General features: G+C 44.2%; 1 pseudogene; it reads right to left on the reverse strand.

Moving 5' to 3' along the window:
* Positions 1–1,473: 1,473 nt before the first annotated feature.
* LOC138735496 (nucleoprotein TPR-like) lies at positions 1,474–5,102 on the reverse strand (annotated as a pseudogene).
* Between the last annotated feature and the right edge of the window lie 22,170 nt (positions 5,103–27,272).

Genomic DNA, 27,272 nt, shown 5'->3' on the forward strand with positions numbered 1-27,272 from the left:
CAGCATGCAATTTACCTGAGATTCAGGTACCTACGAAAGTAATCTCAAATGACTGAGGATTTAAACAAACAGTACCTGCCACTCCCTTCCCCAGTGTGCAATTATGGCACACAAATGCTATCTAGTGACAGATCCAAATGTACCCAGTAAACCAGATGAATCAGGTATATGTCCAGACAGCCCTCATAACTGGTACTCCAGTGTTGTCCGCGGATTAACAATGAGAGTGAAAGAATCATACTTGCTGCTTTTTATACTTCTGGGGATGGAGGTCGGCCCAAGTAGCATCATGCGACTCCAGGTGAGGTGAATGGCCAATTGAAAGGTGGAGTTGGCTGTGGGTGATATACATGGTGGAAATGACCTTCGACCAAGTTCCTGTCTGTCCAGTGAGGTGCTTCCTCTCTTTCCAGTGAGGACCATCCTGCCCACCCATGTGGTAAGCTCTCCTGCTGACTGTTCCAATCTCATCAAAATCCTTTTATTGCTCTTTTATCTCAGAGAATCTCAACATTTTCTTTCCACTCACATTCCACTTTGTGTTCCCTATCCCAAAGGTGCTCTGCTGAACAATTATTCTGCCTCGTCCCACTGATCTATACCCAGACCATATCCTTCCCATCCATGAATTGGTCCACATTATTCTTAAATGTCAATATCAAGCTCACATTCACCTCAGCTGGCAGCTCATTCCACACCCACCACTCTCTGTATGAAGTTTCCCCCTAAATGTCTTACCTTTCACCCTAACCCATATCCCCTAGGTTTTGTCTCATCCAACCACAGTGGAAAAAAGCCGCCTCGCATTTTATCTGTCTGTACCCTTCGTAATTTTGTATACCTCTATACCTTGAAACTGGGATAAAATCTTTAAACAACTAGTAAATTTTAACAAGCTCCTGAAGGCAGAAACTTGTGAGCAGGTAAAAATCCATTAGTAGCTAAAACATACAAGTAGAAAATCACATCAGTGCTTCTAGTATATTAGCTTTTCATCAGTGCCAATGCGGTTAATTATATTTGTTCTGTTGAAACAAACACATTAACTGATGTAATTCTTAAAGAGGGAACCTTTGAACAATATCAAAACTACTAGAATGAAGAAAGATGTATTAAATGTGACCAACCTAGAACGAGGATGGAGATTAACTACAATTATATATTGTTTCTGCTTAAGCATGACTTCAAGACTGAAGATTCCTTTTATTGTCTTGTAATAAAACAAAACAATGTAATATACATGATATACTTCAAATTTTGTTGGCTGTAAGGCAAACAAAGAGTCACATGAACATTGCCCAGTGCCTCTAACAATAGGAAATAGAGAGGCAAAAGTGAGTCCATTTAGAGTCACCGAGTGTCCATGGATTTGCCTTTAGCGCTCCCACAGCCTCTGCAGCCGCTCAGACTACTGTTTAAGCTTCAGATCCAAACCTTTGCTATGATCAGGAAGCCTTCAGCACTCAAGGCCCTTTAGAGGCCCTTCTTGCCTTTAGCACCCTCTCGAATCCCGGTTCCGATTTCCAGTTCCCATGGCCCAGTCTTCAGCAGCCCGCAGACTGGGGTGTCCAACTTGCTGTGCTATAAATTTCAATATGTCCATGATTCCATGCACAGATAACAAGATCCCCTTTTGCGGTGAGGCCAAAGACTCTCGTAAACTTCTTCAGGTATACCAGGGAGAGCATTCTGTCTGGTGGCATCACTTCCTGATAAGGAGGTGCCAATGCTCAGGACACAAGAAAAGACCAGAGGGTTGTTACTTGACCTATGACATCATGGGCACCTGTCTTCACTCCATCAAGAACTTCTACAAGAGGTCGTGTCTTAAGAAAGCAACCTCTATCCTCAAGAATCCCCCACTACCCAGGCCATACCCTCTTCACTCTGCTACCATTGGGAAAAAGGTACCAGAGCCTGAAGACAAGCACTCAGCGGAACAAGGACAGCTTCTTCCCCACTGCCATCAGATTCCTGAATGATCAATGAACCATAGACTCTATCTCACTTTGTCTTTTTCTTCCACTATTTTGAAATGTATTTTATGGAAATAGTTGCACTGTGTTGTGGCCACAAAACAGTGAATTTCATAACTTGTTCATGACAATATATTCCAATTCTGATAAGGTAACATGGTGGCATTGGGGGAAAACAACTAGTCTAGCGATCTAGCGACCTGGACCAACAATACTGAGCTCAAATCTTAGGAAACACACACACATCCTGGATAAAGTCAGCAGGTCACTCAGCATTCACAGGAAGGAAATCTTATTGCATCAGATTTTGCATTAAATTCAGTTGATAATTTTGAGTTGCACGTGTACCCTGCTTTATGAAGGTAGAATGTTCCTGAAAAACCATTTGTAAACCGAAAATTTGTAAAGCGAAGACCAATTGACTACTGTGGGAGGCAATTTTAGTAAAAGTGAAAACCCTTTATACGCCCATTGTAATTTCTTCATTAAAGCGAACATGGGCTTCTTCATATACGCAATATTTTTGCAAAGCGGGTATTCGCAAAGCAGGGTTTAGCTGTATAATGGAACTAGTTATTTGCAGTGCTGACCACAAATCTCAACGGTTGTTCTGAAAACCATCTGGTTCAGAGGAGGAAATGTGGCACGCTGACCCAACCTTTTGTGATTGTAGTAACTGGGCAGTGGTCTCTGAAGTGACTGAGTAAATAGTTCAATGAGAAATTAGAGGGACTCAACGGGTCAGGCAGCATCTGTGGAGAGAAATGGAAAGTGAATGTTTCAGGTCAAGCCCCTTTTCTGACATGAGAGAAATGTAAAAGATGAAAGGGTGGTGGAGGGGAGTGGGCTACGGAGGGGGCAATAATGTCATGGCCAGCGATGTGAGATACCAATGTTCTAACGCTGAAGAACTGCCCCAGTGCACACTGTTCAAAATCTGCAGCCTGGCATGGGTCTTCGTTCTGACTCCATTCACAACATCACAGCTTCAGCCTCATTTATGTGGCCCAACGTTAATCCATACTAACCTGTCACACGATTTGTGCTTATTGAAATTGGAACTTGCTCCCCGCCCCCTCCCTGTTGTTTGACAAAAGATTATAGAAGTGCTTTCTCTTTCCAATAGTTGATCGATAATATTTCACTGTGATGGGTTCCATCCAACTTAGTTAATTTCCTGAGGGAGGTGAACTTCAAATAAAATGATCCAGTGATATCTTTCACTTATTCCACCACAAAGGATTTAATTTGTTATATTCCACAGAATCAATTGAATATTTAATTTGCATCAGTCATCCCTGACCAGTCCTATTCCACTGATAAGATTGCCAAGGCCCCAGCAATGAGGAAATCTTTGCCTAACTGAAGGAACAGATTGTTTGTCTTCATACTGTTCAATCCTGTTCTAAACAAAATATAGACCTGTCTCTTTTTAAAAATAGTTCAGCATCATTTTATTAAGGGATTCTGATTGCAGTCAACTTTACAGATCCGATTCTCTATGGTAGAACCCATTGCTTCACTCTGAGGTTAGGCCTGATGGTTTAATTGAACAGTTTCCATTCCACACATCACAATTTGAATTAAATGACCTTTCCCATCCTCATTATTTAATTTGTTATGAATATAACATTAGACCACAAGACATTGAAATAGAATTAGTCCATTCAGCCCATCATGTCTGGTCTCCCATTCCATCATGGCTGATTTCTCCTGCAACCCTTGACTCCCTTCTGAATCAAGAACCTAGCTATCTCCATCTTAAATCTACCTAATGACGTAGTCTCCACAGCCGTCTGCAGCAATGTTTCAGAAATTTTCCACTCCCTGGGTAAAGTAATTCATCCTCATCTCTGTTCTAGTGTTCAAAATCTTTTCGTAGTTAAAACTGATTTCAATTTTATGGACTTCTCTTCACAACTCACAGTTATTAGTCCTGTGATCTTTAAGATAAATAGTTAATGTCTCATATGATTTCCTCCAACCCTTCAAACTGTTCGGGGTTGGGAGGAAATTGGGTGGCATGGGTTTTGTTATGGATGTTATTTCTCGAAAAACAACTTTACGTGCGTTTAGCACGTAACCGACTTTATTTTCTTTGAGCTGCTTCAACTGACTTCCAATGACAATTCCCATCATATGTCACTTCCAGTGTCCACACAACCGTGTATATTGCATGCTGGGAAATGTAGTTCTTATTTATACATATAATAACATATCTTTCCCTTTTTCAACAAATTAAAAAAAACACAGACATAATACTATGTCTACGTAACAAAAGTATCTACATTCTGTGGCCACTTGCATCTGATGACTTCTGGCTTCACAAAGTTGTTCAAGTTCATTCAGGGTATCCGCAAGATTCAGTTGAAGTTCAGAAATCCGTGAAGAAGTTTTTTTTTCCTGCTCTTCCTTTTCCTGTTTATCAGCAAGTTCACAGTCACCAGTAGCTGTTTATTTTGCTGTTGCAGTTCCTCAACATTACAATAGGTCACCAGATGCTGAGAAATCTCTTTAGAAGTACTGCTTGTATCCGCTAAACTAACTTCATCGTCACGTAAATTATGATCTCTTCGCGATTCTTCTAGTTCCATCAAAAGCTGCCTATTCTGCTGTGAAAGATCTGACACTTGCATTTTGTATCTCTGATTCTCCCTGTTGAGTAATGAAGCAGGCTTATTACCTCATCAGTCCATTTTTATTAACAGCGAATTTCCTTCATGGCATCTTCTAACTTAGAGATTTGCCACAGATTTTTGCACACGTTCATCTTCACGTTGGCACTTCAGAAGCGGAGCTTTTATCTCCACAATTACATCCAAATATTTATTCACTCTCTTATTTTCCTGTTTTGCCAATAGCAATTGATCTTGGGCTTCAACATATCCATTATAACACTCTGTGAGCTTCATTCTAGGCTTCATAATCTTGGCCACAGCTGCTGCAGTGGGCGATGTAGCTGACCTCTTCTGATTGTGTGGTGGCTCCTTTAATCTTTGTAATTGAAAGAAGATGATTTGCGTTTTTCAATTCCTTGTCATGAAAAGACTCTTCAAGTTGTTTTCTTAAGGGTTCAGATTCTTCTATCCATATATTCTTATCCTCGAATGCAGCCATCTGAGTCATGCTGAATCTCTAAATGTCTCAAATGTTCTTCTATGCTGCCATGCTGCTCTTCAGCCTTTGTCAGAGCTGAAATATGCTGAGCCACATCAGCTTCTACTTGTAGTTTAAACATTTCTGCTCACTTCATTGTTTGTTGCAATTTCTATTCAGCAAGTTCCAGACGTTCCTGTAACTGCTTAGTTTTGTCTTCTAGCTGGCGTAAGAAGGCATCCTTATTTGCCAACTTATTTTCCAGTTTGTCATTCATGTCATATAATGAGGTTAAGGTATTGCCTCTCTATTGTAGTATTTCTTTCTTCCATGAGTGTTCTGTGTTTATCTTCGGCCTGTGAAGCCACTATGAAAACTCTCTTCACCAGGTCGAGCTCTTCACATGCACTCAGATCTCATATTGGCTATACTCTTTTTTTCTACAATCAGTAGCTATGACTTGATGCTCCCTTTTGTATTTGAAGATCACCCCCTTTTACTGGAAGATCTCTCCAGTGTTCCAATGTAGCCTGTCACTTTTAATTTCACGTGATAAATCTTGGTCTTTGTGATAAGGGTCTTGTAATCATGCATAGATAACAAATTCACCTGGGCTCCAGTGTCGACCTTAAATGGAATTACTGTCTCGTTCAAAGTCACTGGAATGATCCATTCCATTTTGCAAGCAGTAGACTGTCATGAACCCATGAAGATTTCCTCCATTTCTTCATCCACTGTGTATACCTTTCTCTTGGTAGCCCCTGCTTTACAGCACTTTGCAAAATGATTCTTCTTCCTACACATAGCAGGGCTTTCCATAAACAGGATACATCTTTGGAATATGTTTACCTCTGCACCTGCTACCTTTGCTGTTTGAGTTTACCATTTTGCTTTGTTGTTGCTTTGGGAATCTCCTGATGCTCTGCTTCTCTGTTTTCATCGCATGTACTGTTGTGTCTATCCTGTGCAGCTCCTTAGCTTGTGCTCATGTGGTCTCTGCTGCCCTACACATATTCACAGCCTTTTCCAGAGTCAATTTTTTTTCACACAACAGTCTTTCTCCAAGTCCATTATCTGGGTTTGCACAAATTATTCTGCCTTTAATGAGAGAATTTTTCAAATGTCCAAATTCACAGGACTTACTCAATGGGCGAAGCTTGGCTAATTGTTGGTCTTGTTTCCAGTCACATTTTTACTTGGGAGAAAATATTCTTCAGTCACTTCTGACACCATGTTATGGTTGTTCTTTCAAGAAAAATTACTTTATGTGGGTTTGACAGTTAAATAACTTTATTTTCCTTGAGATGCTTCAACCGTCCTCCAATGTACCTTCCTGTCATATGTCACTTCCATTTTCTGCACAATCACATTGGATGCTGGGAAATGTAATTCTTATTTACACATATAATAGCACAGGTTTCATGGGCAGTAAGGTATTCTTACTGTGCTGTATCATTAAGATTAAAATTAAATTAAGTTGAGACCCTTCACCTGAACTGGAAAGGGGAGGAAAACAAGAATATTTGCAGATGCTGGGGCTGAGTGCAGTGTGGAGAAGTTCTGGAGAAACCCAGCAGATCATGACACATCAACAGGAAAGCAAAGACAATGTGCATTTCAGGCCTGAGCCCGCATCAGAAAATCAGGCAGACATCTGAATGAAAAAATTGGGAGAGTTTTAAGGAGGAGGAGGAGGATGAACAGTTAAAAGGTGGATAGAGGTGGGAGGGTTGAAGAGAATGAAAAAATCACTTACAACAGGATTCCACCATCAGGCATATCTTTCCCCCCCCCCCCCCCCCCCCCCCCCCCGCCATTTCCATTTTGTGCAGGAATCACTCCCATCAATCACCCACTTGGCACCTACCCCTGTGGCCGCAAGAAATGCGACAGTTGCACTTACATCTCCCCCCTCACCACTATTCAGGACCACAAATAGTCCTTCCAAATGAAGCAACCCTTCACTTGAGAGAATTTGCAGGGGTTCATCTACTGCACCCAATGCTCTCATTGAGGCCTCCTTTATATCGGGGAGACTGGACGCAAAATGAAAGACTATTTAATTGAACACCTTCACTCTGTCCACTGCAATAAAAGGGAACTTACAGTGGCCAACTATTTTAATTCCACATCCCATTGCCATCTGACATATCTGTCCATAGCCTCATGTGCTGCCAAAATGAGACCTGTAAATTGGAGGAACAAAACCTTGTATCCTGGCTTGTCAGTCTCCACCAGATGGCATCAATAAAAATTTCTCCAAGTTCTGTTCATCCCCTCCCCTGTCTCCTTCACCAGTTCCCCACACCCTTTCCTTTCCTATCTCTTTTAGTTCTCTCCTTTCCCCATCACTTCTCAGCTTCTACTCTCCCACAAGTATCCACCTGTCACCTCTTGCATCTTAGCCTGTGCTCCTCCCCATCTCATCCTTCCTTCCTCTCCACTCCTCCTCCCCCGACCCACCATTTTATTCAGGTGTCTGCCTGATTTTTCATATTTCTGAAGAAGGCCTCAGGCCCAAAACTGCCTGTCGTGGGTTTTCCTGTGCTCCTGGTGATCTAACAGAGTGGAGGGCCAAAGAAAAACCATCTGCCCTTGGCCTGCTGTGAAGATAGTTGAATTGAAGTAGGTTTGCATCCTCCCTGAGATGGGAGTTGGTTTACTCCAGCATCAAAGCACTTCATCATGATGTATATCATTTCCACTGGTGAATAGTTGTTGAGGCAGATCAACTTACACTTTGTGGATACCAATATGTTCTTCTGAAGCAGATGGGGACCTCAGAGTGCATCTGTCATTTTTAAAATTATCTTTTGTCCCTTCCTAATTTGACTTCCCAATGACCTTTTCTACTTACCCTGCTGCCTTCAAGGCTGTCTGGACACCCACCTCACTGTTCTTCACTTCTTTGGCACCATTTGCTTGTTCTAATTTCATCACTTCCCAATTCTCTGTCCTGAGTAACACTAAATCCATTCATATATTCTGCCGTGCACAGCTTTTATATGGTCAGCCCGTTGATTGTACAAGCACATCAATCATTCTCCCAATACCTAAGCTTCAATGTCTATATACATTACGTGTAAGATGTTGTTTTGATGATCAGGGAGGTAACCTTGGACCTGTGACCTAATTCCATATGACCTTCACCTGCATTCTTCATTAGGTTACAGTTGATAGAGCCTTATTTATGCAAGAATGTTCAACACTTTCATTACATTTCACATGATGAAATGCTTCATGGTCACTCATGAGATGTCTGGCTTTCTCAGACTCACCTGAAAACACGATTGGAGGAACTTTAGCAGGTAAAGATATATAATTGACATGTTGGGGCCTGAGCCCTTCCTCAGGGTATCAGTAAAGAGTAGGCAGTTGCCTGAATTAAAATAGTAAAGAGTAGGCAGTTGCCTGAATTAAAAAGCTGGAGAGAAGGAAAGAAAGGGCAGGGAAAGGGACACAGACAAAAGGTGATAATTGCACCTCTGGGAGAGGAAAGGTGAGAATTGATTGGGGGAGGGGATGACTCTATGAATGCAGAGCTGGAGGAACAGAGAGGGAAGGAAAGAGAGAGGCAGAAGGCACTTTCAAGCAGGGAAAACACCAGTCTGTAATGGTAGAGGGACTTTGCCTTTATGGCTAAAGATGTACCTTCCTGAATGCGCTGTGGCTGGCTCTGAGGTGCCGATTCCAACCCTTCTCAGGGAAGGATAATCTGTGGAACACTGCTTTCCGCCGCCTGACCTGAATGTACAGCCGCTGCAAGTGGCTGGTTAGGGGTGGGCTGATGATGTTGTCAGCCCATGACCCATCTCCCCACTCACCCTCTTCCTCCATTACCCCTTCAAAGATGGGGTGTCGGGCAGGAGTCGTCAGGGCAGCGGGAGCCATCGGGGCAGCAGGGTTCGGTGGGGCAGCAGGAGCTTGCAGGGCAGCAAGAGCTATCAGTAAGATCTGTCGGGGCAGCGGGGGCTGGAAGGGCAGCGTGAGCCGTCAGTAGGAGCTGTCAGAGCAGCGGGGGCTGGAGAGGCAGTGGGAGCTGTCGGGGCAGTGGAGAGTGGAGCCCAACTCAAATTTTGCAGCACATTGCAGGTCACATCCTGGCAGCTTACCTCCCTAACCATTCTCCTTCCTTTCTCACTCTCACCATTCAACTAATTTCCTGGCCAGATTGTAAGTCCCATAAAGTTTCATTTGAACACATTTATGAAAAATTTAATCAAATGACATTTGTAAATCCATGTGAATAAAGTCTACAGAGATCCTTCTGGGAATTGCTTTGCCCATTGCTTTAAAAAAAAATCATTGCAACGTTTCAGACAGTTCTTACCCTCCAGAAATCCATGCTCATTATTCTGATCTGTAATCCCATGCTAAATGACAGGCTTTGTTAAGTTCTGATCAATAGATGCTCTGCTAACTGATCTTTAATTCCTGCTCAACATCGAGGAGCTTGGATGCAGGCAGCAAGATCGTTTCTCTGAGCACCTTTGCTCAGTCCATTGCAAATGCCTGGACAATCCAGTGGCCAACCACTTTAATTCCACACTCCATTCCCACACCGACATGTCTGTCCATGGCATCCTGTACTGCCAAACCAAGGCCACCTGCAAATTGGAGGAACAATACCTTAAATTCTGTCTGGACACTCTCCAACCAGACAGCATTAACATCAACCACCAATTTCTATTTACCCTCTCCCCCAGGCTCTCTTTTTCCCTCATCCCCTGGTCTCCTTTCTGTTAGGTCTGCTTTGTTCATGAATGAGTGAGACAAACACCAGGCTGAGTCGAAATCAGGGTTCTTTGTTCTTTATTACCGGATTGTAACACTTGCGACCAACCAGGTTAGTCGGAGAATGCATTCTGCCGTTATCAGCAAAATGGTGATTTTTTTATACCCTTGGATATGTGCTTAGAACATCATCATATCATTACTTGTCCAATGACTAAAACTGTTGCTATCCTTTCCCTGCTAGCTTCCTGCCTCTCAATCCATCAATGTCTCTCTTATCTTGTAAGTACAAGGATGCATTCACATCTTGTTACTGCCCCGTACATTCCCATCTCATGATGTTTTACCTAACAGGAGTACAAGGACACCTCCCCTTCTTGTTACAGCCTTGTACAGGGTAACTCCCTACACATTCCCATCTCATGATGTTTTACCTTACATTTCCTCCAGTCCCCATTCGATTCCCTTCCTTCTCCTATCAGTGAGCTTGCCTCTCCCCATCGCTTCTCAGCTTTTTTTCTCTTCTATCCTTCCATCTGTATTTACCTATGACCTCTTACCTGTTTGCCTGTGCTCCTCCCCCTGCCCCTTCCTCCCACCTCCCATATCCATATTCAGGTACCTGCCTGTTTTTTTCTTATACCAAATAAAAGGCCCAGGCCTGAAATATTGGTTACCCTTTACTTTCTGTGGACGTTGCGTGACCTGCTGAGTTTCTCCAGCTCATTTGTGTAATATCATTCTGCTAATTCTTGCATTCATAGTAAGTAGCGGAGTCCAAATGCTTTGTGTTCTGATTTGCAGGAATAGCACCTCCATGGGAAAATTTTAGAAGAGTATGGTTCAGGCATATCCTTATTTACTTCCTTTAATCCTGAGATAGAAACTTTCTAGTCCTGGAAATTTCTTGCTCTTCGGTGTCATTAGTTGTATTGAAACCATAGAACACTACAGCACAGAAACAGGCCCTTTGGCCCCTCTGTGCCAAACTATTGTGGTGCCTAGTCCTATTGACGTGCATCTGGACAATGGCCCTCCATACCCTTCCCACCCATGTGCCAATCCAATTTTTTCCTAAATGTCAAAATCGTCCCTGCTGGCAGCTCTTTCTACACCCTTGCCACTCCCTGAGTAGTTCCTCTTAATTCCTTTAAACATTTCGCCTTTCACGCTTATCCCCTGTCCTCTAGTTCTTGTCGCATCAAATCTCAGTGGAAAAACCTGCTTGCATTTACTCTATCTGAATCCCTCATAATTTATGCGCATCTATCAAACCTCCCCTCATCCCCTGATGCTCCAGGGAATAAAGTCCTAACCTATTTCATCTTTCCCTGTAGCTCAGCTCCTTCAATCCCAGCCATGTCCTTGTAAATATTTTCAGCACCCTTTGGATCTTTGTGATACTAATTTAATGTTTTCATTTAGATGTCTTGGGTGTCAGGAAGCTCCAAAAATGAAAGATTTAGTTAATTCTTCCCTCTCAAGCATGTACCGACTTCGATCAATAAATAGCCGCTTAGATGGTAGGTGAGACCCTTGTTCATGTGCGTTTTAATTAATTTACTACAAAGTCCCAATAGGCTTATTAACAAATGATGACTTGTAGAAAACTATAATAATGTAACATAACAATCTTTAAGGTTCAATAAATAGCTTAATGTAATGTAACATCTGTAAAAATAATCCTCAATAACAAAGTAGGAACGATCCACAATCGTGTTCAACAAAAATTATGGGAGCCTCACTCGCCCTGCTCAACATAATGCTGCCATGAGGCTCAATGCGGGCTAACTGCCTGCAGCAATCATGCCTAGAGTTTGCGCTTCCAAAGCGTTCCCATCTGCAGCCCCCACGTGCAGGAGCTAGTCAATCCCAGTGCACCTAACCACTGCCCATGCGCCTGCCAGCACTCCCGCATGCCCACAGTCATCAACATGGCTGCACACAGCCTACTAACTGATGACGGCCACGTGGACCAATGGGATGCCACCCAACAACAGGTAAAGAATGAGCCTTTGGCCCCTAGCTTTAAAGATTTCATCTTTCACCCTTAACCACTGTCCTCTAGTTCTTGTTACACCAAATCTCAGTGGAAAAGCCTGCTTGCATTTACTCTATCTGTATCTATCCCTCATAACCATCAAACCTCCCCTCATCCCCCAATGCTCCAGGAAATAACACCCTAACCTATTGAATCTTTCCCTGTAGCTCAGCTCCTCAAATCCCGGCAATGTCCTCGAAAATCTTTTTTGCACTCTTTGGATCATATTGATGCTAATTTAGTGTTTTCATTTTGATGTCTTAGGTATCTGGAAGCTCCAAAAATGAAAGACTTAGTTAATTCTTCCCTCTCAACCATTGTTTAAATTGTGGCATTGCCCCATTCCCTAATTGTGTCAGAATTTATGGAAAGCACAACTTCGCTCTCGAGATGTGTTTGGCAGTCGCGGCTTTCAGTTCTTTGTGGGTTGCACTGCCACTTTCACATTATGTCTATTCACTGATGCCTCAAATTGTCAGAAAAGTGATCAAAAAAGAACAATGCTACATAGAGGCGTACATAATAGATAGATGTAGAATGACTTTAATCATTATAATTAAATACTTATCACATGCTTTTGGCTTGCAATTAGGTTTCTTTTGTAACTTGTGGGAATCAAAGATACTCACTTACAAAGTGTCATGAGTTGCAATTGTTTATTTCCCATTATATTTTTGTACATGAGATAAATTTCAGTGGCTTGCGGTCTGTGTGCTTGACCACTCACCTTTGGCCATGATCTACTTGAATCTGTCAATCACTGAACCAAGCCCGACGAGTTCCAGAGAACCATGGGGTTTCGGAATTTCAGCTTTAAGGCAAAAAAGTTAAAGACCTAAACTGGCTGTCACTGGGGGGGGGGGGGGGGGGGGGAATGGAGTGGCATTTATATGGAGGCATTTTGGGGGGAAAAAATCCATCTTAATTTTGTGCCTGTGGAATTATTACAGTGCAATAGTCCAGAGACATAAAAGAAAGCTGCGGGTTACAGCAGGCACAAAGAGGGAACTTAAGAGGTTGCACTGAATGCATATTTTATGACTATGGTTTCAAAGAGGTTATTAAGCCAGAGAGAAACAAGGAAGAATGAAGAGTTTTGAATAAATGAGAACCCAAGTGTTTGGCACCAACAAACTCACTTCACATGGCAAAGGGAGAAAGCAACACACAAATCCGCCAGAGAAACTCAGCAGGTCACGCAGCATCCAGATGAAGTGAAGGATAGCCAACGTTTTGGGCCTGGGCCCTTTGTCAAGGTAAAAGCAAAATTAGGCAGGCATCTGAATAAAAAGGTTAAGGTATTATGGGGCCTGTTGCATTTATTTTAAAGTGGCCCTAAATTGTGCCGGCTGGCACATGCATGGTCCTAAGTAGACCCTATAGAGGTGAGGGGGGAAGTGTGATTCTGCCCCCCGCCCCGCACCCGAGAGTTTCTGACACCACTAATACCACATAGCCGTTGTAGTAAGCTTGAAGTAGTCTTAATTATTCCTTAAAAAATTACATTAGCTTTCTCAGAGCACTATATATTCAGTGATTACCAGTGACATATCTAGAGAACACAGCGCCTATAGCAAGCACTGAAATTGCCCCCCTCCTCTCCCCTGTTAAAACTTACCTTCACATTTTGCACTTACACTGAAATTCCGCCCCCTCTCCTGTTAAAACTTGCATTTATTTTAAAACAAAACTTACAGCGGTGACAGTGGCTAGCGGCTGGCTCAATGCAGGATCAATGGTCGTCCATGCAGCTGGAACCATTCTGCCTTTCCCATTGCTATCTGCAACATGCAGCTCCCCCGACATGTAAACGAACGAAACCAACCAGCTGATTGAAGGGCTGAAGTGAAGATTTTTATTGTTCCGCTAAGGCGTGTTTCCATTTACATTTTAGTTGTCATCTTTGTGCAGCGGCTAAAGGTGATAATTGGCTAAAAATCACTATGCTTAAATTTAAGGTTAGCCATTTTAGCCAATTATCACTTTTAATCGGGATTATTAACACAGACTTTAAGTGAGGTATTTCATTGCCACTGCACAAAGATGAAAACAAAAATATTTCTCAAAATTCATGGTACATAAACGAGGGGCCCTTGAAATTACAGGGCCTGTAGTATATGTTTCTTTCGCTACTACATTAATCCAGCCCAGGGTGGTGGGGGGTGGGGGGGATGGAGGGGGAGGATGAGGAGCACAGGTCAAATGTGGATGCAGGTGGGAGGGTATAAGTGGGAAGGCAGTTTATAGCTAATGAAGGGCCCAGCCTCGAAATGTTGGTTACCTTTTAATTCCAATAGATGCTGTGAGCCATGCTAAGTTTCTCCAGCATGTTGGTGGATTGGACTTGACCCCAGCATCTGCTGACTTTATTGTTTAACTCCAGAATGGAAAAAAAAAACAGAAGGATCTTTGTGACATGGTTTAGTGCAGAATTTCTTGCATGGTGTCAGGAAAGGGTGATTGAAAGTGAGGACAGTGTTTTCCAAACAGGCAGCCAGCGAAGGCTGTGGGATAGGCCCAAGATATTCTGTGTCGGAAAGGGATCAGGCCATCAACAGGGCTGGGTTTGAAGCTGGTTGTCTGCTCCGTCAAAATGTGGGGTGAAAGCTTAATGCCGAATTACTAAGATTTCTCATGCAAACTCCCCACCATCACATGGAGGCTGCTTCCTTTTCAAAGGATCAAAGGTTCCTTTTATTGTCACTGAATAATACATTAAAAGTGGAATATACATGATAAATTTTAAACTTATGTCTGTCATAAGGGATGGAGGGGTGGGGGGGAGAGAGAGAGAGAGGGGACAGGAGGGAGAGGGAGGGAAGGAAAGGTAGGGAGTGAGGGAAGGAAAGAGGGAGATGGAGAGGAAGAGTGAAAATAAGTACAGAAGGAGGAAAAGAAGAGATGGAAACCTTAGAATCAGGGTAGGGATAACCTAAAATTAGAAAAATCGATGTTCATCCCATTGGGTTTCAGGTTGGCCAGGAAGAATATGATGTGTTGTTGTTCAAGTTTAGGTTGAGTCTCACCCTGACAATGGATGAGGTTGAGGACAGACATGCCACTTTAGGAATGGTTGGGGGAGTTGAAGTGGTCAACTACAGGAAGCTCAGGTTAAGACCCAAACAAGAAGGGCACAGAGCATAGGTGTTCAGTGAAGTGGTCCACCATGTGTGTCTGCTTCACGTTAGATATGATTTTAATAATTGATTGGTGGGCAAAGAGCAGGCTGATGAGGCTCTCATTTTACTAAAATGAGAATTTAAATTTAGATTTTCAACACAGTAACAGGCTCTTCCAGCCCCACACACCTGTGCCCCCAAGTACATCAATTAACGTAGAACCCCTGTACATTACTCAAGGGTGGGAAGAAACCAGAGCACTCAGAGGAAACCTAACCAGACATGGCGAGAACATATAAGCTCCTTACAGAGAGTGGTGGATTTGAACCCAGGTCACTTGCAGTGTCATAGCATTCTGCTAACTGCTCTACTAACTTAAAAAAAAGTTGGCATCATTGCCCATAATTAGCCTTGAGAAGGGCAAGGTGAACAGCCTTCGTGAAATACCAGAGTCCAATGAGCAAGTTATTTTTTTCATAAAACTGACTGGCTATTATGCTTATTTGGCACATTATATCCAGCACAATCAGAAGGGTTCTTCTGCGAGCAGACGAACAGGTATCTCTAACTTTTGCACAGCTGCGTAAAGAGCACAATTTATAGATTTAGAATTGCAATGAAAAGAATATCAATTAGCACCAAGCTAGGACAGAATTCTATGAAATTTATAAGGCATTTATTGCCATCTAAGTACATTTTGCATTGTACACATATATATATTTGAAAATTCATACTTGCTGCAACCGAATAGGAACTTTGTAAAGACAACTGTAGTGGTAAACTTAATTGAAGTAAAAAAGGCAATACATAAGAAAAATAGATAATAAATATTCAGTTATCCTTCAGCAAGAAAAGTGACTTGAAATAGTGCATTGTCCTTTTGCGGTGTCGGAGGCAGTGAACTAGCGAAGGGCTTAACATCTGAGGGGCTGACAAAGGCTGTGGGCGACTTGCAGTCGGGAACCTACATAGGCTGCAGGCTGCTGGAGATTGGCTTATGGGAACCAGGGTATCAGAGCCAGGATTCAAGAGGGTGCTGAGGTCAAGAAGGGCTTTCAAAGGGCCTTGGGTGCCGAAGGCTGCCTGATCACAGCGGAAGTTGGGATCCTGAGCTTGGGTGGCCAATGGATCGAAGAGGAATCTGTGCAGCTGCAGAGGCTGCAGGAGCGCTGGAGTCAAATCCACGGATGCTCAGTATCTCTGAAGGGGCTCTCTTTTGCTTCTCTTTCTCTCTTACTCGAAGGGGTAGCGGGTGAGACTAATGGCTATTCTTTGATTGCCTTAAAGCAGGCAGATACCAATTTCATGTTCTATACTATAACATGACAATAAAAGAACTTGATTTGTTTAACAAGAGGAGGTTCAAGAGCCTGACAACCAACCAGGAAAAGTCAAGATGAAAGGAACTTCAGTAGGACCAAAGCTTTCAATTGCAGAACTGTGGTTGGAAGTTCACTTCAATGTCCAGGATGAAGAGAGGTTTGTGAATTGCTTGGTGGAGCATCAAGAAAGAGAGAAGGATGGATTCACCACCTTCTACTGCCTCTTTTAATCTTGAGCAGAGCAGCTTGTACATCATGCTGAGATCATCCAGTTAGTCTGTTTTCTATGACACTCCTGTAGAAGTAGTGAGTATCGGGAGGACATGTTGAACTTCCCTCATTTTCAAAGTAAGTAGTGGTGTTTTCAGAAGACAACTGAGGGAGAATCTTGAGATGAGCCTTGAGTCCCAGGAGCCAGTCTGTATAAAGATGACACATCTTCTACCTTCAGTTTCATCACCAAACCAGTTAGGTTTTTACGACAACACAGGAGTTTCACAATCACTGTGTCTGAGTCCTTTTTTTCACGTTTAATTCCAGATATTGTAATGATTTAAATTTACATTCCTCAGTTGTCACGGGACTTAAATGAAATTCTCTGAATTATTAGTTCAAGCCTTCAGAATACCAATCTGGTAATTTAACCATTCCACAAGAATTGCTGGAAGGAGATCAGTGTTTGAATCTCTTGAGATAATTCCCAGATTTTAAAAGTATTTATGCTTTAATTTCCTTTTCTGAATTTAGATATGAATTTCAGTTTAATGGTGATATATTGTGGTCAATTTGTCAATCTAATTCATTTAAATAAAGATGACAAATATTGGTGGAGAGAGAATAAACTGAAAATTGAACCATCCACCTATTGATTTGATTTTACATTAACAATCTCTGTTGTTTCTGTTCCATCTTTCAAAGACCACCTCTGATATAAATGATGTAAAGCTTGTAAATGATGTAAAACAGTTAATTTCTGAGTTTATCAAATGCCAGACAACGGAAAGCAAAAAAAAAATGCATTTGTTTAGAATTCCAATGACAAGGGATTGTAGATGCTGGAATTTGGAGCTGAAACCGAGCTACTGGAAGAGCTCAAAAGGTCAGGCAGCACCTGAGGAGGGAAATGGAGCGGATGTTTTGTGTTGAGTCCCTTTAGCAAGCTTGAATGTAGTAGGGGAGGATGGGCAGTTTAAAGAGGAGAAGGGGAGGAGTGAGGAAGGGGTCAGGAGGGATTGGTGGAGTGAGAAGGAGTGAAAGATGGGGCGAGATATGGCACAGGGAGGTGAAGGAGTTGGGAAACAGGCAAATGAGTGTTGGTGTGTCAGGCAAACAGAGGGTAAAAAGAGAGGAAGATCATTAGAATGTTGCAGGGAGAGGTGAGGGGCAGATGGAACTAGATGCAGGAGGGGAAGTCGTACCATGTGGAACTGGGAGGGTTTGGTGGATGAAAGTGTGTGATGGGGAGATATGGCTAGAGGGGTGGAGGCGTGAATTTGCGAAAGAGATCAAAATGGGAGAACTGGAGGTGAATTGGAGGGAGAGAGAGTGGGTGAAAAAGGAAGGAATGTTGACTGGAAATAAAAAAATCGATGTTCATTCCCAGAGGGAATACAAGCGATTGTTCCTGTACTTTACATTGGGCCTCATTATGACAGTGATGAAGGCCCAGGACAGAGAGGTCAGGGTGGGAATGGGAAGGGAGGGGAAATGCGACCGGGAGCTCAGGATGAAAACTGCTGACAGTGCACAGATGCTCTATGAAATGGTCCCTAAGTCTGGGTTTGGTCTCATCCCTGTAGAGGAGGTCACATCAGGAGCACCAAGTGCAGGAGTTGAGGTTGGAGGAGGTGTAGGTGAATCTTTGCCTCACGTGGAAAAGCTGTTTGGGACCTGGATAGTGGTGAGTGAGGAGGAGTGAGAGCAAATGTTTCATCTCCTACAAAAGAACCAATGCTTGTCATTCATTCAACAGTAACCAAGCGTATGTTGTGAGTTTCTTGCAGCACTAAAGCAATTGGTGAATGCGGGGAAGACATTGGTGCATTTTCAAAGGAAATGGTCTTGCAGTTGCATGCAGATTTGAAAAGCAATCTTAAAATTGTGTTCTTTCAAATCAGCGTCTCACCATACAACTGAGAACATCTTGCTTGATGGGGGTTTTAATTTTTAATCGATCATATCACGTTCAAGGGGGACCTTCATCATACCCCTGTCCATGTCTTTTTGTTTGAGATCTCGTGTTCTCTGTAAAAGGAAGTTGCATAAGACATTGGTGAGGCCAAATGTGGAGTATTGTGTGCCATTTTGGTCACCTAACTACAGGAAAGATATTCTTTCTTTGGCTTGGCTTCGCGGACGAAGATTTATGGAGGGGGTAAAAAGTCCACGTCAGCTGCAGGCTCGTTTGTGGCTGACAAGTCCGATGCGGGACAGGCAGACACGATTGCAGCGGTTGCAAGGGAAAATTGGTGGGTTGGGGTTGGGTGTTGGGTTTTTCCTCCTTTGCCTTTTGTCAGTGAGGTGGGCTCTGCGGTCTTCTTCAAAGGAGGTTGCTGCCCGCCAAACTGTGAGGCGCCAAGATGCACGGTTTGAGGCGTTATCAGCCCACTGGCGGTGGTCAATGTGGCAGGCACCAAGAGATTTCTTTAGGCAGTCCTTGTATCTTTTCTTTGGTGCACCTCTGTCACGGTGGCCAGTGGAGAGCTCGCCATATAATACGATCTTGGGAAGGCGATGGTCCTCCATTCTGGAGATGTGACCCATCCAGCGCAGCTGGATCTTCATAAGCGTGGACTCGATGCTGTCGACCTCTGCCATCTCGAGTACTTCGACGTTAGGGGTGTAAGCGCTCCAATGGATGTTGAGGATGGAGCGGAGACAACGCTGGTGGAAGCGTTCTAGGAGCCGTAGGTGGTGCCGGTAGAGGACCCATGATTCGGAGCCGAACAGGAGTGTGGGTATGACAACGGCTCTGTATACGCTTATCTTTGTGAGGTTTTTCAGTTGGTTGTTTTTCCAGACTCTTTTGTGTAGTCTTCCAAAGGCGCTATTTGCCTTGGCGAGTCTGTTGTCTATCTCGTTGTCGATCCTTGCATCCGATGAAATGGTGCAGCCGAGATAGGTAAACTGGTTGACCGTTTTGAGTTTTGTGTGCCCGATGGAGATGTGGGGGGGCTGGTAGTCATGGTGGGGAGCTGGCTGATGGAGGACCTCAGTTTTCTTCAGGCTGACTTCCAGGCCAAACATTTTGGCAGTTTCCGCAAAGCAGGACGTTAAGCGCTGAAGAGCTGGCTCTGAATGGGCAACTAAAGCGGCATCATCTGCAAAGAGTAGTTCACGGACAAGTTTCTCTTGTGTCTTGGTGTGAGCTTGCAGGCGCCTCAGATTGAAGAGACTGCCATCCGTGCGGTACCGGATATAAACAGCGTCTTCATTGTTGGGGTCTTTCATGGCTTGGTTCAGCATCATGCTGAAGAAGATTGAAAAGAAGGTTGGTGCCACAACACAGCCTTGCTTCACGTCATTGTTAATGGAGAAGGGTTCAGAGAGCTCATTGCTGTATCTGACCCGACCTTGTTGGTTTTCGTGCAGTTGGATAATCATGTTGAGGAACTTTGGGGGACATCCGATGCGCTCTAGTATTTGCCAAAGCCCTTTCCTGCTCACGGTGTCGAAGGCTTTGGTGAGGTCAACAAAGGTGATGTAGAGTCCTTTGTTTTGTTCTCTGCACTTTTCTTGGAGCTGTCTGAGGGCAAAGACCATGTCAGTGGTTCCTCTGTTTGCGCGAAAGCCGCACTGTGATTCTGGGAGAATATTCTCGGCGACACTAGGTATTATTCTATTTAGTAGAATCCTAGCGAAGATTTTGCCTGCAATGGAGAGCAACGTGATTCCCCTGTAGTTTGAGCAGTCTGATTTCTCGCCTTTGTTTTTGTACAGGGTGATGATGGTGGCATCACGAAGATCCTGAGGCAGTTTACCTTGGTCCCAACAAAGCTTGAAAAACTCATGCAGTTTGGCATGCAGAGTTTTGCCGCCAGCCTTCCAGACTTCTGGGGGGATTCCATCCATACCTGCTGCTTTGCCACTTTTCAGTTGTTCGATTGCCTTATATGTCTCATCCAGGGTGGGAACCTCATCCAGCTCTAGCCTTAGGGGCTGTTGAGGGAGCTGGAGCAGGGCGGAATCTTGGACTGAGCGGTTGGCACTGAAAAGAGATTGGAAGTGTTCTGACCATCGGTTGAGGATGGAGATCTTGTCGCTGAGGAGGACTTTGCCGTCTGAGCTGCGCAGCGGGCTTTGGACTTGGGGTGAGGGGCCGTACACAGCCTTTAGAGCCTCGTAGAAACCCCTGAAGTCGCCAATGTCCCGCTGAGCTGTGTTCGTTTGGCGAGGCTAGTCCACCACTCATTTTGGATCTCCCGGAGTTTGCGCTGAAGATGGCTGCATGCGCGACGGAAGGCTTGTTTCTTCTCTGGACAGGACGGCTTTGTAAGGTGAGCCTGGTGGGCAGCTCGCTTCTTTGCCAGCAGCTCCTGGATTTCCTGGCTGTTTTTGTCAAACCAGTCCTTGTTTTTCCTGGAGGAGAAGCCCAGTACCTCTTCAGTGGATTGCAGTATGGTAGTCTTCAACTGATCCCAGAGGGTTTCAGGGGACGGGTCCGTGAGGCGGGTTGCAACGTCGAGCTTTGCTTTGAGGTTTGCCTGGAAGTTTCCTCTCGCTTCGTCTGACTGCAGTTTTCCAACATTGAACCTCTTTCTGGGGGCTTTATTGTCCCTGGGCTTTGGCTTGAAGTGAAGGTTGAGCTTGCAGCGAACCAGCCGGTGGTCAGTGTGGCATTCCGCGCTAGGCATGACCCTGGTGTGGAGCACATCTTGTTTGTCACTTTCTCGCACCAGGATGTAGTCCAGGAGGTGCCAGTGTTTGGATCGGGGATGCATCCAGGTGGTCTTAAGGCTGTCCCTCTGCTGAAAAAGGGTGTTTGTAATGACAAGTCGCTGTTCTGCGCAGAGCTCCAACAGGAGTCGCCCATTGTCGTTGCACTTGCCGACGCCATGCTTGCCCAGGATTCCTGGCCAGGTTTCTGAGTCTTTGCCGACACGAGCGTTGAAGTCGCCCAGGATGACAACCTTGTCGGCTGTAGGGGTACGTTGGATGAGGTTGCGCAGGTCGGTGTAGAACTTGTTCTTTTCTGCTGGTTCCGCCTGGAGGGTTGGAGCATAGACACTGATGAGGGTGATGTGACGCTTGTTTTGAAGTGGGAGTCGCATGGACATGATTCGGTCCGAGAGGCCTGTCGGAAGGTTTTCGAGTTTGGAGGCAATGAAGCTCTTGACCATGAAGCCTACACCAGATAGGCGTCGTTCATCCGAAGGCTTGCCAGACCAGTAGAGTGTGTAGCCCGCGCCGCGTTCTTGGAGGCTGCCTACATCTGCCAGGCGGACTTCACTGAGAGCGGCTATGTCGATGTCAAGTCTGAGGAGTTCATGTGCAATGAGGGCAGACCGACGTTCAGGTCGGTGGCTGTCAGCCTTGTCTAGCATGGTTCTGATGTTCCAGCATGCTAGCTTGAGTTTGTGAGCATCTTTTGAGGGGGAGGACGTGGAGGGGGAGGACGTGGACCTGTCCTCGGGCCTGCGCAAAGGAGCTTTTAGGTGGAGTGCAGTGCGCGCAGTACTGGCCCCACCCTTTACACCCATGGTTCGTGTGCCGTGGCCGAGCAAGCTGGGACGTGGCAGCGAGGTCCTTGGGTCGTAGGTTTTATATCGGAGTGGCCTTCTCCTATGCAGGTTTCTTACCCGGGCTGGAGGGGCCTGCCTCCCCTCCTAGGTCCGGGCAGTATGGACCGACCTAGGAAAGATATTAACAAGATAGAAAAGGTTCTGATAAAATTTACTAGGATGTTATCTGGACTTCAGGAACTGAGTCACAGGGTAAGGTTAAATAGGTTAGAACTTTATTCCCTGGAGCATAAAAGAATGAAGGGAGATTTGATAGAGTTATTTAAAATTATGAGGGGGTAGACAGTAAATGTAGATAAGTTTTTTCCACTGAGGATAGGTGAAACACAAACCAGAGGACATGGGTTAAGAGTGAAAGGGGAAAAGTTTAGGGGGAATTTCTTCACACAGAAAATGGTGGGAGTGAGAAACGAACTGCCAGCTGAAGTGGTGAATGTGTGCTCAATTTGTACATTTAAGAAAAATTTAGATAAGTACATGGATGGGAGAGGTATAGAGGGCTATGGACTGGGTTCAGGCCAGTGGGACTAGGCAAAAAAATGTTTCAGCACAGACTAGAAGGGTCAAAAGGGCCTGTTTCTGTGCTCTAATGTTCTGTGGCTCTATGGAAGAGAAAAGTTCCACCTTTTCCAAACATAATGAATCATAACTGGTATGCTTACATTTGTTGGTTTTGTTGAAGTTATCACCAAATTTAGCTCGAAATCCACATGTTGAGTAGAACTATACATGGTAAATGATATGGTTACCTTTATCATTCATTTTAGATTCTTGGACTTGGGCAGGGACATGCTCCTCTTGCATAATGTGGATAGTCAGGGAAGCCAACAGTATCTCTGATGACCTCTTCTGTGAGAAGTGCATCCAGCTGCAGCTCCTCACAAACTGAGTTAGAGAATTGGAGTTGGATGAACTCCAGATCATTCAGGAGGCTGAGGGGGAGATGGACAGGAGTTACAGGGATGGAATGACATCTAGGAGGCAAGAATAAGGCAGCTTAGTGACAGTCAAGGGAGGGAAATGGAACAGAGTCAGTGCAGGGGACCCCTGTGTCCATTCTTCTCAATAACAAGTGTACTCTTTCAGATGCTACTGAGGGGGACAACCTACCAGGGACAAGCTACAGTGATCAGGTCTCTGGCACGGAGTCTGGTCCTGTGGCTAAGAAGGGAAGGGAGGAGAAGAAACAAGCTGTAGTGATAGAAGATTACATTGTTAGAGGCACGGATAAGAGGTTCTGTGGTAGGGATCGGGAATCCTGGATGATATGTTGTCTCCCTCGGGTCTAAGATATCACAGATCATGTTCACAGCATTTGCAGAAGGGAGGGTGAGCAGCCATATGTCACAGGTCATGAAAGGTCCAATGTCATGGGTAGGAAGGGTTAGGAGGTCCTGCAAAGTGAGTTCAGGGAATTAGGTATTCGGTCTAAGGACAGGACCTCCAGGAGGAGAATGCAGCTTAACATGTGGGTAAAGAGATGGTGCTGGGGGGGGGCTTCAGATTTTTGCACATTGGGCTCTCATCCAGGGAACCTTTGGGACCTGTGCCGACAGGACATTTGCATCTGAAGTGGAGGGCGAGTAATATCCTTGCAGGAAGGTTTGCTCGTGCTGCTCTGTTGGTTGGTGGTGGTGGGGGGGGTGGGGGTGGTGGTTTATAAAGACTTGCAGGGGAATGGGAAGCAGAGTGCCAGATCAGATAAAGGAATAGACAAAAAAGATAATGTTAAGACAACATATCAAGTAAGAAATCATAGATTGTGGTGGTAGAAATAATGTTCTCAGGTGCATCTATATCAAGGAGTATTGGAGGAAAGGCAGATGAACTTCAAGCGTGGATTGGCAAGTGGAATTATGACATTGTGGCCATTAATGAAACTTGGTGGCAGGAGGGGTAGGACTGACAGCTCAAATTTCTGGGGTTTTCATTATTTCAGATGTGATTGAGCTATAGGGATGAAATGGGGAGGAGTGGCATTGCTCATCAGGGAAAATATCATAGCTGTGCTCAGGCTAGACAGACCAGACGGCTCGTCTACTGAGGCTATATGAATGGAGTTGAGGAATGGCAAAGGTACTAATGGGGTTTTATTATTGACTGCCCAATAGTCAGCGAGAATTGCAGGAGAAAATCTGCAGAGATAATGGACAGCTCCTGGAAACATAAAGTTGTGATACTAAAGTTGCATATAAAATTATAAGGCATATAGATAGAGTAAATGCAAGAAGGTTTTTTTTTCCACTGACATTAGATGAGATACAAACCAGAGGATGTGGGTTGAGGGTGAAAGGGGAAAAGTTTAATGGGAAAATTAGGGGGATCTTCTTCACACAGATGGCAGTGGGAGTGCGGATTGGGCTTCCAGATGAAGTGGTAAATGCAGGCTCATTTTTAACATTTAAGAAAAATGTGGATAGGTTCATGGATAGGAAGGGTATAGAGAGATATGGACTGGGTACTGATCAGTGGGACTAGGATGAATAATATTTTACCACAGACTAAAAGACCGAAAGGGCCTCCTTCTGTGCTATAATGTTCTATTGTTCTATGGCAGGGAGTGGGCAGGGTGTGATATGCATGTGATAGGTAGTGTGTAGATAGGTTGAGAGGCCTGCTTCTTCGGTGAATTTCCCTGTGATTGTTTAAGCTAATGATGGGCTTTTAGCAGTAGGACCTTGATTTGCAAGTAGGAGTTAGGAAAAGAGAGACTCACATGTACAAAATACCTTTCAGAATCTCAAAACACAACGTAGACAATTAACTTACTTTGTCATTGTAGTTGCTGCTTCTAATTTAGGAAGCCACACAGTTAAGCCCAGCACTTTCTCCTGGTTCATGGGGCAGTGTACTGAGGGGGTTCAATCCCAAGCATTCATTCATGAGAAAATTCATCAGCCCACTTTAGAATAATGTTCATACTTTACCTCAGATCTTCTTTAAATTTTTCACTAGGTTTTGCACCCTTTAAGTTGAGACTTCCTTGCCTTAGGAAGATGTTTCTATTTCTCATTTGTATACCTCTATAATGCCACCCCTCAGCTTCCTAAGTTCCATTGAGAATATACCCAGTCTATCCTGATAACCGCAGCCCTCCATGCCAGTTTTGGTAAGTTTGAAATTGTCTTAATTATTCTTAACAAAATGATACTAGCTTTCTCAGATCACTATATATTCAGAGATTACCAGTGGTGTATCTAGGGAATACAGCTCCTATAGCAAGTACTGAAATCACACCCCCTTCCCCCGTTAAAACTTATATATTTTGGACTTATTCTGAAATTACACTTACACTGATATTGCCCCCATCCCACTCCTCCCTTCCCCTCCCCTCCCCTGTTAAAACTTGCACATTTTGTTAAAACAAAACTCACGGAGGCCGGCGGCTTGCTCAATGCGGGAGCAATGGCCGTCTCCGTTACCCATAATCCCCCACACAGCTGGAGCCACTCTGTGTTTCCCTGGCACTGACAGAGCAGTTCCAGCTGTGTGGGGGCTTATGGGTAATGAAGACATCCATTGCTCCCGCATTGAACCATAATCACGAGCTGCCGGGGCAACCCGGAAGTGGTCCATTTAGATGTCGGAGCGACACTTCAGTGGACTGTCCTCCAGCTGCTGCGTCGGGAGTCAGATGGGGGGAGGGGAGGGTGGGAGACAATTGTGGGGCCTGCATCAGCTTTGAGATACTGCACTGATAATCTGTGTTAATAACCCCAATTAAAGATGATAATTGGCTAAAATCACTAACCTTAAATTTAAGAATATCACTGTGGTATCTCATAGCCACTGCACAAAGATGAAAACGAAAAGGTTTCTCATAATTCATAGTAAATAAACGTGGGGGCCCTTGAAAATCTGGGGCCCGTAGTATATGCTAATTTCCCTACTACGTTAATCTGGCCCTGGGTTTATGATGCAGAGAAAGTGAAGAGTACAGGCGGGAACAAGTCAAGCGGAGAGAAGGGCCGAGAGAGATAGAGGTAAGATGGGATGGAAGTGCAAGGACAACTTTGTCTTGGGCAACTGCTCTAAGATATGTTGTCAAATGTGTTTTGTTGTAAGAGATACAATATGGTAACAGGCCCTTCTGGATCACAAGCCCATGCCACCCAAATACTCCAATTAACCTCCAAACCTTGTATATTGTTGGATTGTTTGATTATGTTTAGGTGAAGCAGTACCTCATGCTTCAGGAACATTATGTGGAATAAATGTGATTGTTGTAACAGTTGGAAAGGGACACATATGTGTTTGGTCCTGTGCCTTGCTATGAAGTGCAATGATCATTGAGAAGAAAGGAAAGATCAGATTTGTGTATGACTACTTAAATCTTTCCAATAGTATTCATGATCCATGAAGTACTTTTACTAATAAGTGACTAACAGTAAGATCCTACAAGTGGAAGTATGATCAGGATCACATCATCTGTTTCAGCCAGAGAACTCCGGCAAACTCTTCTGATTCTCTTTTCAATGACTAATACCATGGTTCCATTTATGAATGTTGGCATCAGTGTTCAAAACCTCACTCTTGAAGGAGAGAGAAGCAAAACAGAAACTTATAGTGATGTACATGTGGTGGAACCACTGTTAACACTGTTTGTATGTGTATGGCTGTCCTGCCCCTTGCTGATTGTACCTGTGGCTCCTCCCCCTTGATCCCCCTAATAAAGGCAGCAATGCCATAAACCTTCCCCCAGAACAAGCTCTGGTCTTGAGTCAGCAACATGAGACGTGCCTTCTATTTATGGCAATAAAAGCCTATCAGTCAGGTAACTTCTAGTCTTTGGAGTTATTGATAGGGCATAGATTTTATTACCATAATTTTTTTGGATTGGACAAGTTGCTGAGACCAGAGAGGTTGGAAATCAACCCACGATCACCGAGGCATCTGTCAAGTTCGAATTCTGGCTACACTCCTTCAACATGTTTCTGCAGGCCTTCACTGAAATCATCCTATCCAATGCAGACAACTGCACTTATTGTTCTCAGGGGTCGGGCACCGCGTTGGTCAGAGCCTGCAAGATATTTACCGAAGCAATGGACATTCTGAAAGGCCAGTACCAGGCCCAGGTGAATGAAGTCTACACCAGGCACGATCTAACCATGTGTAATCAGCAATCCGGGGAATTGATCGACGATTACCTTCGGGTCCTGCAAGACCTCGGATGGGCATGTGGCTGCAAGGCCATGTCAGCAGAAGAATATACAGAGGAGGTGATCCAAAATGCCCGTGTACCA

This window comes from Narcine bancroftii, chromosome 1 (assembly GCF_036971445.1).
Source record: "Narcine bancroftii isolate sNarBan1 chromosome 1, sNarBan1.hap1, whole genome shotgun sequence".
Lineage (NCBI taxonomy): Eukaryota > Metazoa > Chordata > Chondrichthyes > Torpediniformes > Narcinidae > Narcine > Narcine bancroftii.